The 17,261-nt window shown below is 45.7% G+C and overlaps 1 protein-coding gene across 3 annotated transcripts in view; it reads right to left on the bottom strand.

The window, feature by feature from the left end:
- LOC120989325 (myoneurin-like) overlaps positions 1-17,085 on the bottom strand; it is a 72,359-nt gene extending 55,274 nt beyond the window's left edge. For all 3 annotated transcript variants that reach the window (XM_040417361.1, XM_040417359.1, XM_040417360.1), the window contains exon 1: positions 17,009-17,085. The gene's annotated coding sequence lies outside the window, so the exon portion shown is untranslated. The remainder of the gene's footprint in view (positions 1-17,008) is intronic.
- Positions 17,086-17,261: the final 176 nt, after the last annotated feature.

The following is a 17,261-nucleotide window of genomic DNA, read 5'->3' as shown; positions in this document are numbered from 1 at the left end:
GATCAGTTTTTTCCCGGTATTGAGCCCCTATGACGGAACTCTATGCCGGAAAAGAAAAAGTGTAAAAGTACCCTTAGGAGTGTAGGTTGCTGTACTTTGAGCCAAATGTATCAAATGACGCTGATATCTGAAAATTTGGTGTATCGAACACTCCTGTGTTGAGATGTTACGCCATGTTCTATGCCACCCCTTTACTAAAGTAAGAATGAGACCATCCATTTTAGGCCACCCTTGTGATCAGCATTTTGCCTTAGGCCTCTTTCACACTTGCGTTGTCCGGATCCGTCGTGTACTCCATTTGCCGGAGGTGCCCGCCGGATCCGTAACACCGCAAGTGAACTGAAAGCATTTGAAGACGGATCCGTCTTCAAAATGCGTTCAGTGTTACTATGGCAGCCAGGACGCTATTAAAGTCCTGGTTGCCATAGTAGTAGTGGGGAGTGGGGGAGCAGTATACTTACCGTCCGTGCGGCTCCCGGGGCGCTCCAGAATGATGTCAGAGCGCCCCATGCGCATGGATGACTTGATCCATGCGATCATGTCATCCATGCGCGTGGGGCGCCCTGACGTCACTTTGAAGCGACCCGGGAGCCGCACGGACGGTAAGTATACTGCTCCGCCGCTCCCCACTACACTTTACCATGGCAAACAGGACTTTAGCGTCCTTGCAGCCATGGTAACCATTCAGAAAAAGCTAAACGTTGGATCCGGTAATGCACCGAAACGACGTTTAGCTTAAGGCCGGCTCCGGATTAATGCCTTTCAATAGGCATTAATTCCGGATCCGGCCTTGCGGCAAGTGTTCAGGATTTTTGGCCGGAGCAAAAAGCGCAGCATGCTGCGGTATTTTCTTCGGCCAAAAAACGTTCCGGTCGGGAACTGAAGACATCCTGATGCATCCTGAACGGATTTCTCTCCATTCAGAATGCATGGGGATAATCCTGATCAGGATTCTTCCGGCATAGAGCCCCGATGACGGAACTCTATGCCGGAAAAGAACAACGCAAGTGTGAAAGAGCCCTAAGCCAAAGGGTACGACCACACACTGTCGGTATGTCGCGGCTGGATTTGGTTATGTCGCGGCAGCCCAGCTGGATGACTATCAGCTTCAGAGAAAGTAGAGGGATGTGCCATGAGGACAAAGTACTCCAATAGATTGACCAGATGGAGCCTCTGCCGTTGTTGGTAAGCCAAGTTTCACAAGTTTTTTGCACTTTATTATTTTTTGCTATTTCATTGCTGTATTTTATTAATTCAAGTCCCCTGATGAGTTGGCCTCATGCCAATGAAACGCGTCGGGCAGAGTGGTACTGGGATATAGCTATACACTGCTTGCTATCGTGTGCATATCTATATGTTTGTGCTTGGGCAGGACTATATATACACACCTGCTTAATTGCTTTATGTAGTTTTTCTCAGTGTATCCTTTATTGTGCCAGGTGTTAGCTCCCTCGCTTGCTCCCTTCCTCGACGAAGCTGGGCAGTCAAATGGCGCGGCGTAGGGACCCCTATTGATATACTAGGAGGAAGTAGACACGCAGTGGGATCGCCCTGTTTAGGGTCAGCTTGTTGATCCCCAGGTGGAGCACTAATAGAGGAGGGTTTACTAGAAGGAATAGACCCAGTTTTCCCTTCCCCTCCCACCCCCCTCTCCCTCCTAGTTCTCTTGGCACTAATATATCATTGTATTCATTCACCACTGAGTGATTTGTGACAAGTGTGTTGCACCCTGGCGGGTGACCTTCTGCTTCCTTTTTGGGTATTTTAATGATGTATTAAAAGCTAAGTCTTAATTAAGGTTACCCACCAGTTCTGTTCAGTTTTTTCTTATGTCGCGGCTACAATGCTGCTGCACTGCTGTCAAGTACCGCGCGGCTGTACAGGCCACAGCTGACTCTTGTTAACCTACTGATGAGGACTTCAGTGTTTAGTCAGTCTGCATTGTTATTGGTCGTACAGAAGCCAGCTTTGGCCTGTACAGCTGCACGGTACTAGACTGCAGTGTGGCTGTGTTTCATCTGCGCTGTGTGGTTGTACCCAAAGGCAGGAGAAGGTCCAAAATACAGGAGATGTACAAATCTTTCCTTTAAACTTGTGTGTCCACAAGTGTTGATCAAACTGTTTTGGGTAAACCGTGTAATTTGACGTTTCTTATACAGTACCCTGGAAAACATATTTAAACCAGTGGACACTGCATAGCTTCCCAAACTAGAGGTCAAAGGCGCTAGTCTGTATGTTGAATCTGCCATCCTGTTGAACTGGATGGTACAGCAGGAGCATGGCCCTGTCATAGAATACAAAATACAGAATACAAAATGACATATTGAAATAAATCTTTGAAAATACCATATCTTCTGACCTTCATTCCTTCAGCATAACCTGGCAGAATACATTTTATGTTCACCCGATAAACAGAATACAAAATGAGACAGAGTACTTCCTTGGATAGTATTTCCGGATCAGGGAAAAATACTTAACGAGGTCTAGGAAGAAAGGAGTTCACTTTTTTATATTGTGTATAGACACAAGAGTATATCTCACTTATATAACAATCCACCTTGGGTACTGCAGAAACAAAGGAGCTATACTATAGTGACAAAAGTATTGAGATTACACATTACAACTACAGGAACTTTCATGATCTCCCATTCTAAATCCATGGCACTGATATGGAGCTGGTTCCCACTTTGCAGATAAAACGTTTTCCACTCTTTCTGGGAAAGCTTGCTACCAGATTTTGGAGTGTCTTTGGGAATTTTTGCCGATTCATCCAGAAGAAGATTTGTGATGTCAAACACTGACAAGAGGGCCTGGTTTGCAATCTCCATTCTAGTTCATCCCAAAGGTGTTCAATGGGGTTGAGTTCAGGGCTCTGTGTTGGAGAGTCAAGTTCTTCCACACCAGACTCGCCCAACCATTCCTTTATGGACCTTGCTTTGTGAGGGAACAGAGAGGGGCCTTCCCCAAACTGTTCCCACAAAGTTGGTATACAATATTCCAAAATGTCGTATACTAAGATTTCTCTTCACTGGTACTAAAAGGCCTAGGACAACCCCTGAAAAACAAACCCATAGCATTACCCCTCCTCCACCAAACTTTACGGTTGGCACAATGCTGTCAGGAATGTAACGGACATTTGCAAAACCCAGACTTGTCCATTAGTTTGCCAGATATAGAAGCACAATTCATTAATACACAGAACACGTTTACAGTGGCGGCATACTTTACACCACTCCGTACCCTGGAAAAAGTCTAAGGCATACCAATCTATACTTCAACTGGATCAAAACAGCCTTGTGTTAACAAGGGTGTACCTCCATAATATATAAATCAACAAAGAGAATCGGTACACGTATTTACCTAATAAAATTGAATTTTATTGCGACATAAAATACATACAAACATAAATGTAGAGACCATACAGCATGCTTAGAAGAGATGGTCCACAATGTATCCACTGTGGGTAGATTAAATTGCTTGACTTGCTGCAATCACTTTCAAAACACCCTATATCTGGAATCTAGATTAGCATATCTTATTGAGGGCTATATCTAGCCATAATACTGTGATAACTTTTGATATGGAGCAAGTCGAGCATGGGTCTATGGCGAGCATAAATGACATTCATGTGTGAGGCTGCATCCTATCTGAGTAGATACAATTTTCAATGCATGTTCAATATACATTCAGAATGGATGCACCAAATCGATCAAAGTTGCTCACCTACCCGATGTCCAGTGGTCTATGTGTGGGCTCTCTCTGACAAGCGTACTCCTCGATGTACGTTTCGCTAGTGCTTCTTCAGGAGGCTCTATGCAGGGCACACTATGAACAGCACAGGTAGCGCATTGTATGTAGGCCGACTATTACAGCTAAATGATAAAGTACATAGAAGTATTGGACTGTAGTATTCAGGTTAAATTGCTGTGTCGGCACTTTGCGATAAATAAGTGGGTTTTGGGTTGCAGTTTGGGCACTCGGCCTCTAAAAGGTTCGCCATCACTGCCCTACAGTGACTCAATGCAGTAAGGACCTGTCCAGCCCATTCTAATCCAAGCCAGGCCCTCTCACATGGGTTTTATAGAAACTCCCAAAGCTGGAAATACATACTACTATTCTATAGCTTTTCGCCTTTCCTATAATATTCAAAACATAGAGGCACAAAACTATTACATGTAATATAAGTAACCATGATAGTTACAAATACAGACTTTTACCAAGCAAAGCAATGCTGTCATTAACAGATGTTCAAAAATGTTTGTAAATGGTGAATCCACAGAGGCCTACAACGGGCATGTACACAGACCACTGATCTATGAAATCATACGGCAAGATTGTGGACTACACAAACGAACATACAGTTATTGTGCCCTCTAGTGGCCTCATACAAAAGAGAAATATAGATGTGAAAGATCAATTGTTAAATTCTCAGGTAGAGTTTATTAATCCCAAATAATCTATTATGCCTCATTCACACGTCAGTGATTTCCATCAGTGACTGTGAGCCAAAACCAGGTGTGGAACGAAATACAGAACAGGTACACGTCTTATTTCTATGGAGGCTCCAATCCTTGTTTTGGCTCATAATCACTGATAGAATCACTGACCAAAACACTGATCAGAGTAAGGGCTCATGCACACGACCGTATGCCCTCAGAGACATACGTGAGCGTGCCATATGTCCCGGATCAGCATACATCGTGCTCATGGGAGCGCACAGCAGCATAGGTTATTATGATGCTGTGCGCCTCGGGCCACCCGCAGGGCTATTGTCCCGCACTCATATGATATTACCTATGATGCTGTGCGCTCCCTTGCGCACGATGTATGCCGCTCCAGGACATATGGCTCACGGGCAGGGTTAATTTTGAGTGTGACAGAAATGTCAGATCTTTACTGGGCTATCATGATAGTCACAGCATTGTCACACTCTAGGTCAGTGTTTTCCAGCATGCCCTCAAGAAGCTCCAACAGGCCATATCTTGAGGATTTCCCAATGTGCTAATTATTGGTAGAGTTAAATTAATCAAATCACACCAGTAAAATTGAGGAAATCAGTAAAAACATGGCTTGCTGGGGTTCCTTGATGACAGACAGATGTATGGCAATATACTCAGGGGCAGACTGACCATTGTCACTACCAGAGTAAAATCCCGATAGGCTGGTCAGGGCATGACATCATGGGCCAGCTGCCAGCAGATGAGGCATCTGCTCACTCCACAGATATCAGAAGCACCTTGTTTCCTTATTTAATGGGTCAGAGTTTTCAGAAAACATTCAATATGTCATGCGAGTGCTGGGACCACACCGATCGCTAGAACGAGGAGAGAGAAGACAGTCAAGAGATAGGCCCATAGACTTCCTAACCCCTTAACGACCCTGGGATGTTCCATGTTTGCATTTTAGTTTTTCACTCCCCACCTTCCCATAGTCCTAACTTTTATTTTTCCATTCACATAGCCTTATGAGGGCTTATTTTTTGCGGGACAAGTTGTTATACTTTCTAATGGCATCATTGATGGTTGCATACTATGTAGTAGGAAGTGGAAAAAATCCAAATGGGGTAGAATTGGGGAAAAAAAAATATATAATATATATATATATATATATATATATATATATATATATATATATATATATATATATATATATATATATACACACACACACACACACACACACAGTGCTGCCCATAATTATTCATACCCCTGGCAAATTTTATTCAACTAGCAAGTAATTTTTTGACGGGAAAGGACATACGGTAGGTGTATCCCAAAGGATAATAAGACGAACGTACAAGAGGCATTATTGTGGAAAAAATAACATTTATTAGCTTTTATTTACATTTGAGCAAAAAATACAAGATGTTTCGCATTTTGGAAAATCTCAGAGGACGTGGTTGGAAGCCAAAAGTGACACCTGTGCTGGCCAGGAGGATGGTTAGAGAGGTGAAAAAGAATCCAAGGATCACCACCAAGGCCATCCTGGTGAATCTGTGCTCTGCTGGTGGCAATGTCTCAAGGCAGACAATCCAACGGACACTGCATAATGCAGACCAAGGAGGACGCCACTTCTCCAGATAAGGCACACAAAAGCTCGCTTGGCTTTTGCAAAAGCTCATCTGGACAAAGAAGACTTCTGGTCTTCTGTGTTATGGTCACATAAAACAAAAATTGAAATTGTTTGGTCCCAATGATGTTTCCTTCATTTGGCGTAAAAAAGGAGAAGCCTTCAACCCAAAGAACACCCTCCCCACTGTCAAACATGGTGGTGGGAACCTAATGCTTTGGGGGTGTTTTTCAGCCAATGGACCAGGGAACCTAATCACAGTAAACGGCACCATGAAAAAAGAGCAACACATGAGGATTCTCAACGACAACATCAGGCAGTCTGCAGAGAAACTTGGCCTTGGGCACAAGTGGACATTTCAGCATGACAATGACCCAAAACACACAGCAAAAGTGGTGAAGAAATGGTTAGAAGACAACATTAACGTTTTGGAGTGACCCAGCCAGAGTCCAGACTTGAATCCAATTGAGAATCTGTGGAGGGAGCTAAAGATCAGGGTGATGGCAAGAAGACCCTCCAACTTGAAAGATTTGGAGCTCATTGCTAAAGATGAATGGGCAATAATATCTGTGGAGACATGCAGAAAGCTGGTCTGCAATTATAGGAAGCATTTGATTGCTGTAATAGCCAATAAAGACTATTCTATTAATTATTGAGAAGGGTATGAATAATTTTGGACTGGACACTTTTTGCTCAAATGTAAATAAAAGCTGAGAAATGTTTTTTTTCCACAATAATGCCTCTTGTACATCGTCTTATTATCTTTTGGGAGACACCTATGTCATTTCCAGTCACAAAAATTACTCGCTAGTTAAATAAAAGTAACTAAGTCAAAATTTGCCAGGGGTATGAATAATTATGGGCAGCACTGTAATATATATATTATTTTTTTTTTTTACACTGTACAATATGCGTTAAAATTGATTTGTTATCTTCATTCTCCAGGTCAGTACGGTTACAACGATACTACACTTGCATAATTTTTCTTGCGTTAATACAAAAAAAATAATACAAACCTTTGGAGGTCAAAGAATACCGGTAATCTGATTTTCCAGACCCCACGACAGCACCACAGAGAGAGGATCTGCCTCCAGGGACAGGAAACCTACAGAATAAAAAGGTATGGGCCAAAAGAGTGATGTTATTCTCCTGGAAGAAGTCCCTTGTCCTGCGGGCATTGTGTACTGTAGCGTTGTCCTGTTGAAAAACCCAGTCGTTACCACAGACGAGGGCCCTCAGTCATGAGGAATGCTCTCTGCAACATCTGGACATAGCCAGCGTCCGTTTGACGCCCCTGCACTTCCTGAAGCTCCATTGTTCCACTGAAGGAAAAAGCACCCCAGACCATTATGGCGCCCCCTCCACTGTGGCGCGTAGAAAACATCTCAGGTGGGATCTGCTTGTCATGCCAGTAACGTTGGAAACCACCAAGGTTAAATTTTTTCTCATCAGAGAATAAAACTTTCGTCCACCTTTGAATGTCCCATGTTTGGTGCTCTCTTGCAAAGTCCAAACGAGCAGTTCTGTGGCGTTCAAGGAGACGAGGTCTTTGAAGACGTTTTTTGTTTTTGAAGCCCTTCAGTTTCAGATGCCGTCTGATGGTTATGGGGCTGCAGTCCGCACCAGTAAGGGCCTTAATTTGGGTCGAGGATCGTCCAGTGTCTTGACGGACAGCCAATTGGATCCTCCGGCTCAGTGCTGATGAAATAACCCTCAGGATCATTTAAGAAATTCCAAATGACTGTTTTACTGCGTCCCACCTCAGCAGCGATAGCGCGCTGTGAGAGACCCTGCTTATGCAGTTCAACAACCCGACCACGTTCAAAAAGGGAGAGTTTTTTTGCCTTTGCCATCACAACATGTGACTACCTGACAGAAAATGACAATGAATCCACATCTTTGCACAGATTTGGCCTTTTAAAGCCATGTGGTCCTAAAATTTGGATCAGCTGAAAAACAGCCTGCTTCAGTTTAATCGTTATTTTCAATTAATTGAATGCTCAAAAAATGTTTTGTCTCACTCCCATTTCTTCTTGTTGCATGTTGAAGCTCTACTTGGAACCTTGTTAAGATCCAACAATGTAAAATATGATTTTTTGCCATTTTTCAAGTGGTCTTAAACTTTTGATCAGGACTGTACAACCATCTGCATCCGTTCAGAACGGATCCGGTTGTATTATCTTTAACATAGCCTAGACGGATCAGTCATGAACTCCATTGAAAGTCAATGGAGGACGGATCAGTTTTCTATTGTGGCAGAAAAAACTGATCCGTCCCCATTGACTTGCATTAGGGGACATGCCGGATCCATCTTGCTCCGCATCCCAGGACGGAAAGCAAACTACAATATGTTGCGGTTTGCTCTCCGGTCTGGGAACGCAACTAAACGGAACAAAGTGCATTTTGGAGCATTCCGTTCTGTTCAGTTTTGTCCCCATTGACAATGAATGGGGACAAAACTGAAGCATTTTTTTTCCAGTATTGAGCCCCTATGACGGATCTCAATACCGGTAAACTAAAACGCTAGTGTGAAAGTAGCCCAAGAAGCTCCTTTTTATATTCTGTTTTGAAGGCAATTTGATAATGCCCTTTCGCAGCAACCAGGACGTCTTTGTGAGTCACTGGGCGTCCTGGTTGCTAGGCACCAGGCCTGCTTATCTCCATGTTCGATGTTCCGCCTCACATGACCCCGTGCTATGTCCCATGTGATGTGACACGGAGATCACGCGTTCCACTCACATGACCGGTAAGGCGCTCCTTGGGAGTAGGCGCGCTTGGTGCGGCCTTTTAAATTGCCGCAGCAGACGCCAAACATTGCTGTCAGGCGTTTTGCAGCCCGTACCCACTGGCGGGCATGCTTTGGACGAGGGGATGAGGAGCGCACTTTTTGTCCTTTGACTTTAAGGTCCAGAGACCCCTCCATTTATTTTTTATATTTTTCACTGGGTCATTGCCTGACAGGCCTGACTTGGGATTATATATTCTATATACCCTGCATTTGAATTCTGGAGGATACCCTATTTTTTTATGTTTCCCCTAACAAGTTATCAGACGAAACGTGGCACGTCGGGATATGTTTATAGGATTTGTTAGGGATACCACCCGGGTTTAGTGTCGGGTATCCGGACGGGGTCGTCCCTTTCAGGGCGAGTGCTCTGTATAGATAGGCAACCGGAACCAATGACCCTAATAAACCCTAGATGAGGGAAAGGGGCTACGAATACCCTACTAATCTCATACAGGAGTTCACTAGCCACCTGAATATGCAGTGGAACCGCATTTTTCCTTGCTGAGGCACTTCAAGATTGGTAAGAACTTACCAATTTTTACATTGCAACGTGATTTGTGCCCCAATATTGATCACCCATTGGGTCACTGGGCTTATTACATCGTATTCCAGGGGTTTGTATGGTCTTGTTTGTGTTTATTATCTGGTGCAGTGCATCAATTTTATTAATATCAGTAAAAGTTAAGTTTTATCTCTTTCTTTTCCCCTTCTTGATATATGGTGGTCGTAACCATGGAAACGAGCAGTGTATAATGTGATGGAAAAATGAATCCAGCCAGCAAAGGAAGCAATATGGACAATGACAATACATTAGTAAGTGCTTTGTATTATTGTAACGGAACGCCTAGCACCCCGACCGGGTACCTCCGTCGATAGTTGCTCCTAGTGCTTCCAGAGGACTCCAAGCACTCCACTTGACACCGTCAGCACTGCAGACCCCACAAACCGCCGAAGCTTGGTGGAGGTCTCGCCGTCTCCTACCCACCCTGGACCTACGACAAGGCTCCAGGCTCCAATGGGTGAACCTCTCCTAAATCCAGAGACAGGAACCAGGAGCAAGCTCTTACAAGAGCTTATACTCAGGGGAGTATTGTGATATAGCAATCCCCAAGAGTGTAGTTATTCCATCCCCCAAACATGAACCAAGACTTCATGAAGGTATAAAACAGGAACACTTTATTGAGGGCTACCCGCCCGTATTTATGCAGGTCCCCATCTGGTGGACACGCCCCTAGGGGACCAGAAGGAAGACTGTGACACAGGACAGATACGTAGCACTCAGGATACACAGACACAACACATCATGGTTTCCTACTCTCTGCCCTGGAGACACCCGAGGAGCAATTCAATTATCTCTCAGGATAAAAGGGAAATCGCCAATACACATGTGAAGACAACAGGACAGAGATCACCACCCAAACACCCAATGTCACACCCCCACAGCAAACACAGACATTTAACATAGCCCCAGATAGCTCAAGTCTGAGTGCATATCATTAGGTGAATGGCACTCAGAATACACGAATACAATAAAATGGGCTATCTGGGTACCCTCACATAACAAAATACCATTCCAAAGACAGATTTAAGCTGTGTCTGTCTTCTCTTTTAAAGTTAGTGTGGGCCATAATCCTGAGGCAAGAGGCTGGTAAACAGGCCTCTCCAAAACCCAGTGGCGAGGTTGGTTTCGCCACACATCTCCCCCTCCCAGGGAAAACTAACCAGATACCTGACCTCATGCCGGTCGGTATCTGAGTTAGTCTGGCAGTCCACCCACAACCCAATACTGGACCTGTTGAATTTTGGGGCCTGGCTCTGTTCTGTATGTCCCCAGCTGTTGAGGGGGCATCTGCTACTCCTTGCTTCCTTGTTGCTCTCTAGCTTGGAGCTGTAGGTACTTGGTGGGCAGAGGCCGACTGCGCTCTGCCCAGATGCCAGCTCTTCCGCTGGGGTAGCCTGTGGGAAGTGCGGCTCTGGAGAAGAGGATAGGGGAGGGCAGAGGCCGACTGCGCTCTGCCCAGATGCCAGCGCTTCTGCTGGGGTAGCCTGTGGAAAGTCAGCCTCTGGAGAAGAGGATAGAGGAGGGCAGAGGCCAACTGCGCTCTGCCCAGATGCCAGCTCTTCCGCTGGGGTAGCCTGTGGGAAGTCCGGCTCTGGAGAAGAGGATAGGGGAGGGCAGAGGCCGACTGCGCTCTGCCCAGATGCCAGCGCTTCTGCTGGGGTAGCCTGTGGAAAGTCAGCCTCTGGAGAAGAGGATAGAGGAGGGCAGAGGCCGACTGCGCTCTGCCCAGATGCCAGCTCTTCCGCTGGGATGTGGTCAGGGAATCCTATCCCCAGGACCTTGTAGCAGATCGGCTGTGGAGAAGAGGATAGGGGAGGGCAGAGGCTGACTGCGCTCTGCCCAGATGCCAGCTCTTCTGCTGGGGTAGCCTGTGGGGAGTCAGGCTCTGGATAAGAGGATAGGGGAGGCCAGAGGCCGACTGCGCTCTGCCCAGATGCCAGCTCTTCTGCTGGGGTAGCCTGTGGGGAGTCAAGCTCTGGATAAGAGGATAGGGGAGGCCAGAGGCCGACTGCGCTCTGCCCAGATGCCAGCTCTTCCGCTGGGATGTGGTCAGGGAATCCTATCCCCAGGACCTTGTTGCAGATCGGCTGTGGGGAGGAGGAATTGCTTACCTCCTCCTCCTCCTGGCATTCCTGCAGGGTTGGTGGGGGATCTGAACCGGCCGTCCAGCATCCCGGTAGGCCTGGGGCAGAGACCGCGGTCCCATCTGCACCATCGGAGTTAGGGGTGCTGTCCCCCTGTGGTTGGGGAGAGAGATCAGTGGGTATCGCAGGCTCATCCCCTGCCCCCAGAACTCGGTTGGGAAGTAGCTGGGAAGGGGAGGGCTCGCTTACCTCCTCCTCCTGGTATCCCTGCGGAGATGGCTGGGGATCTGGACCGACCGTCCAGCATCCCTGTAGGACTGGTAGAGAGACCTCGGTCCCATCTCCACCTGCCATCTGTGGGTCTTCCCAGGACCAGTCTGTGAGGTCCCTCAACATTTGCGAGTAAGGACCACCTGCGTCCACACCTGGCAACTCCGGCTGCTGTTGAGGGTCTGGGCCAGCTGCCCAGCATCCCGGTGAAGAGACCTCGGTCCCGTCTCCACCTGCCTGTTGTGGTTCCTCACAGGAGCAGTCTATGAGGACCCCTACTTCGGGTTCCTCTGGCCGCCTCAGGGGGAGACTGCTAACCTCCTCGGATGCAGCCTCTGCTCGGCTGCTGTAACACTCCTTCCGCTGGGCAATTTCTCTCTCTTTCGCCAGTCGGAATTCTCGTTCCATCCTTGCGTGTCGCTTGGCTGTGACCTGGTTCCAGATGGCCTGGTATATATCCATGGACACATTATTTCCATACTGGGCCACTCGCTGCCTCACCTCGGCCAGCCAGTCATCTTCAGAGCCTTCCATACTTGTCTGCGCCAAGTCGCTGGATACCTAGGCTCCCAGGGGCGCTGCACGAGTGCTAGCGTTGCCCTCAATTTGTAACTCCACAGGTTACCAGTGTCTCTGAGCTGCTTCTCCTCGCACTAGGACGCCATCCGCCTGCTTGCCACCAATGTAACGGAACGCCTAGCACCCTGACCGGGTACCTCCGTCGATAGTTGCTCCTAGTGCTTCCAGAGGACTCCAAGCACTCCACTTGACACCGTCAGCACTGCAGACCCCACGAACCGCCGAAGCTTGGTGGAGGTCTCGCCGTCTCCTACCCACCCTGGACCTACGACAAGGCTCCAGTGGGTGAACCTCTCCTAAATCCAGAGACAGGAACCAGGAGCAAGCTCTTACAAGAACTTATACTCAGGGGAGTATTGTGATATAGCAATCCCCAAGAGTGTAGTTATTCCATCCCCCAAACATGAGCCAAGACTTCATGAAGGTATAAAACAGAAACACTTTATTGAGGGCTACCCGCCCGTATTTATGCAGGTCCCCATCTGGTGGACACGCCCCTAGGGGACCAGAAGGAAGACTGTGACACAGGACAGATACGTAGCACTCAGGATACACAGACACAACACATCCCCACAATGCATCATGGTTTCCTCCTCTCTGCCCTGGAGACACCTGAGGAGCAATTCAATTATCTCTCAGGACAAAGGGAAATCGCCAATACACATGTGGAGACAATAGGACAGAAATCACCACCCAAACACCCAATGTCACACCCCCACAGCAAACACAGACATTTAACATAGCCCCAGATAGCTCAAGTCTGAGTGCATATCATTAGGTGAATGGCACTCAGAATACACGAATACAATAAAATGGGCTATCTGGGTACCCTCACATAACAAAATACCATTCCAAAGACAGATTTAAGCTGTGTCTGTCTTCTCCTTTAAAAAGTTAGTATGGGCCATAATCCTGAGGCAAGAGGCTGGTAAACAGGCCTCTCCAAAACCCAGTGGCGAGGTTGGTTTCGCCACAATTATCTTTCTCTACATGATACACGCCACTTGCTGAAGTGACACAACCCCTTCAATAAATCTATAATCAGAAAATAAAAACGGATTAGAAAAAAAGGCTGTGTGTTACTATCTGGTTTTAACTAGCAGATAAAACCTTTGGTGACACATTTCCTTTAAAGAGACCCTAAAGTACCGTGGAAACCCACCAAAATTTACCCCATTTTGCAACATCAGGTTTTTTTTGCCTGCTCAGATATCTGTAGTTTCCCATCCAGTAAACAAAACAAAGAAAATGGCAAAACTGCAAAATAGACAAAACGGATGCATTTTTTTATTTTTCTACAGAAGCCTGTGTATCGGTGAAACGTGTGCCGCCCGTTCCGTGCGTTGGGGACCACAAATTGCAGTCTTCAATGCACCGGCACCATCTGTGTGGCTGGTGCAGACGGATGCAGCTTGAATGGGTCAGTCATCTGTCCGCACCGCAAAAAAATAGAACATATTGCGGTGCGGAGGCATGGACAGAAAACCCACGGATGCACTCTGTAGTGCTTCCGTAGGGTTCCATGCCTCCGTTCCGCACCGCACCTTCCAGATTGCGGACCCATTCAAGTATATTGCGGACCACAATACAGGCACTGGCCAACAACAGCCGTGTGCGTGAGCCCTAACTAAAATGAAAAAAGTGGCATATAAGAGCCCTTAGAAACTTTTTTGATTGAAATAGGTTAGTTGAGCTTGGGTTGTGTTTTATGGAAGGTGAAGTGTGCTTTAGGTACCTTGTGTCGATTCAGCTCACATTACAATGGGAATTTATAGGACAACTCAAGGACTATTCCATTTATTTATTATTTGTTTTGCTAGTTTATTTATAATTCTAAAATGTGAAAAGTATAATTAAGGGTACTTTCACACTAGCGTTATTCTTTTCCGGCACTGAGTTCCGTCCTAGGGGCTCAATACTGGAAAAGAACTGATCAGTTTTATCCCCATGCATTCTGAATGGAGAGCAATCCGTTCAGGATGAATCAGTTCAGTCCCTTTTATGTTTTTTGGCCGGAGAAAATACCGCAGCATGCCTGAACACTTGCCGGAAGTCCTATTCACCCTGATAGAGCTCTATTAGGGTGAATAGGACAAGGGATCAAAAGATCCCAGGTTCTAGCCCCTAAGGGGGAAATAGTTATCAAATAAAAAGGAAAAAATATATAAAGTTTAAAACAAAATATTAAGTATAAATCACCCCCTTTCCCAATTTTACATATAAAATATATAAACAATAAAATAAGCATATTACATATCGCCACATCCCACAAAGTGCGAACTATTAAAATATTTTAAAAAATATTTTATGCGGTGAACACCGTAACAGAAAAAATAAATAAAAATCTGCGATTCGCCATTTTTTTGTCACCTTGTCCCCCAAAAAAAATAGGATCAGACTGTTCGATTATGGGCCGTACGTTACATAAAATGCGGAATGCACGCAGCTTTTTTGCCGTTTTATTTAATTTTTTATTAACTTTTTTGCATGGTATCGAGTATCGCAATACTTTTTTATGGTATCGAAATCGAATCAAAATTTTGGTATCGCAACAACCCTACATGTCGTAGAGTATACGTTTAGATGCTTTTAAATCACAATAGTGTCATACAAGTACAGTGTAGTTCATATCCAGATAAATATATTACTTTAGCCACTAAATTCCCAAACGACCTTATTCAATGGAATCTGTAAGCATGTATTCAATATGTAATTCTATGTACAGTGAAGGTCACATGGAAAAAAGGAAAAAGAAGGAGAGAGAGGATATCGTAGGCAGCTAACGCTACTTTCACACTAGCGTTATTCTTTTCCAGTATTGTTCCGTCACAGGAGCTCAATACCGGAAAAAAACTGATCAGTTTTATCCCTATGCATTCTGAATGGAGAGCATTCTGTTCAGGATGCATCAGTTCAGTCGCTCTTACGTTTTTTGGCCGGAGAAAATACAGCAGCATTGCCAGAATGCCGGATCCGGCATTAATTTCCATTGAAATGTATTCGTGCCAGATCCGGCATTAAGTGTTCCGGCAAAACTGATCCGATTTTCCTGTCTGCGCATGCTCAGACCTTTAAAAAATGCAAAAATAAATAAACACCGGATCCGTTTTTCCAAATGACACCGGCGAGACGGATCTGGTATTTCAATGCATTTGTCAGACGGATCCGCATCCGGAGCAGTCTGACAAATACCATCCGTTTGCGTCAGGATTGCCTGCCGGAATCCTCTGCCGCAAGTGTGAAAGTACCCTAAGGGGACTTTCGCACTTGCGTTGTTTGATTCCAGCAGGCAGTTCAGTTGCCTGAACTGCCTGCCTGATCAGGAAAACTGTATGCAAACGCATGTCATTTGCAGACTGATCAGGAGCCTGATCCGTCTCACAAATGCATTGCAATACTGGATCTGTTTTCACTAGTGTCATCAGGAAAAACGGATCCGGTATTTATTATTTTTCAGATTTTTAAAGGTCTGCGCATGCAGTTCTGGAAACTGGATCCGTTTTACCAGAACACTTTATACCGGATCCGGCATTAATACATTTCAATGGAAATTAATGCCGGTTCTGGCATTCGGGCAAGTGTTCCGGAATCTTGGCCGGAGAAAATACAGCAGCCTACTGCGGTATTATCTCCGTCCAAAAACCGTACAGTGACTGAACTGAAGACATCCTGATGCATACTGAACGGATTGCTCTCCTTTCAGAATGCATTAGGATAAAACTGATCAGTTCTTTCCCTAGGACTGAACTCAATACCGGAAAAGTTTAACGCAAGTGTGAAAGTACCCTTAGGGTACTTTCACACTAGCGTTATTCTTTTCCGGCATAGAGTTCTGTCCTTTGGTCTCAATACCGGAAAAGAACTGATCAGTTTTATCCCCATGCATTCTGAATGAGAGAAATCCGTTCAGGATGCATCAGGATGTCTTCAGTTCAGTCACTGAACGGCGTTTTGGACAGAGGAAATACCACGGTATTATCTCCGTCCAAAATTCCGGATCAGTTGCCGGATCCAGCATTAATTTACATTGAAATGTTTTAGTGCGCAATGCCGGATCCATCCTTCCGGTCTGCGCATGCGCAGATCGGTAAAAGTGTGAAAAATATATAACTAATCTGTTTCTCCAGATGACAAATGGAGAGACGGATCCGTTCTTGCAATGCATTTGTAAGACGGATCCACTTCGGATCCGTCTACAAATGCTTTCCGTTTGCATGCAGATTGCCTGATCCGGCAGGCAGTTCCAGCAACGGATCTGCTTGCCGGATCACTCTGCCGCAAGTGTGAAAGTAGCCTATATCAAAGACAATAATAAGGAGCACTGACACCAATATATCAGCCAATCAGGCCGGCACTTTCACTTTCCAACCGGCCTCCCCAAAAAAAGAGAGCAGGAATCTGATTGGCTGCAGGGCAATTCTGTCAACAACCTGCAGAAAGCAGTCTAAAGAGAAAACAATGGGCGCCATGAAATACCCCCTTTTATTCATTTCTCAAATATTTTTACATGGCTAAATCCTGAGAAGCATGGAGTTTCTTGAGGAAAAACCTAGTTGTACATAGAATACCGTGTGTAAACTACTCAGACGCATATGAACAGCAGCAGCGCCACACACACGGTAAGTACACACGGCATAGCCTCTGTTACAGACTCACCTCTGTTCATTGCAGCCTCGCTCCCACCCTAGACATTCTGACCTCATCAGGTGGGAGGTTGTTCCAGAACGTGTTTGTAAATAAAGTTTGGTGGGGGGAAAAAAACGTGTATTTTGCCGAGTGACGTCGCAAGAAAAGCTGATTGGCTGGTCTCTTCACGTGACTTCGTAACGCCATTGCTGTCTCATTTGGGTCTTTTTTAGTTGATCTCGGGCGCCATTTTGGTACACCCTGACCCTGCTCCGATGCTCCC

The sequence above is a fragment of the Bufo bufo genome, chromosome 2 (genome assembly GCF_905171765.1).
Source record: "Bufo bufo chromosome 2, aBufBuf1.1, whole genome shotgun sequence".
Lineage (NCBI taxonomy): Eukaryota > Metazoa > Chordata > Amphibia > Anura > Bufonidae > Bufo > Bufo bufo.
The sequence above is the reverse complement of the archived record's forward strand: the minus strand, read 5'-3'. Positions and strand labels throughout refer to the sequence as shown.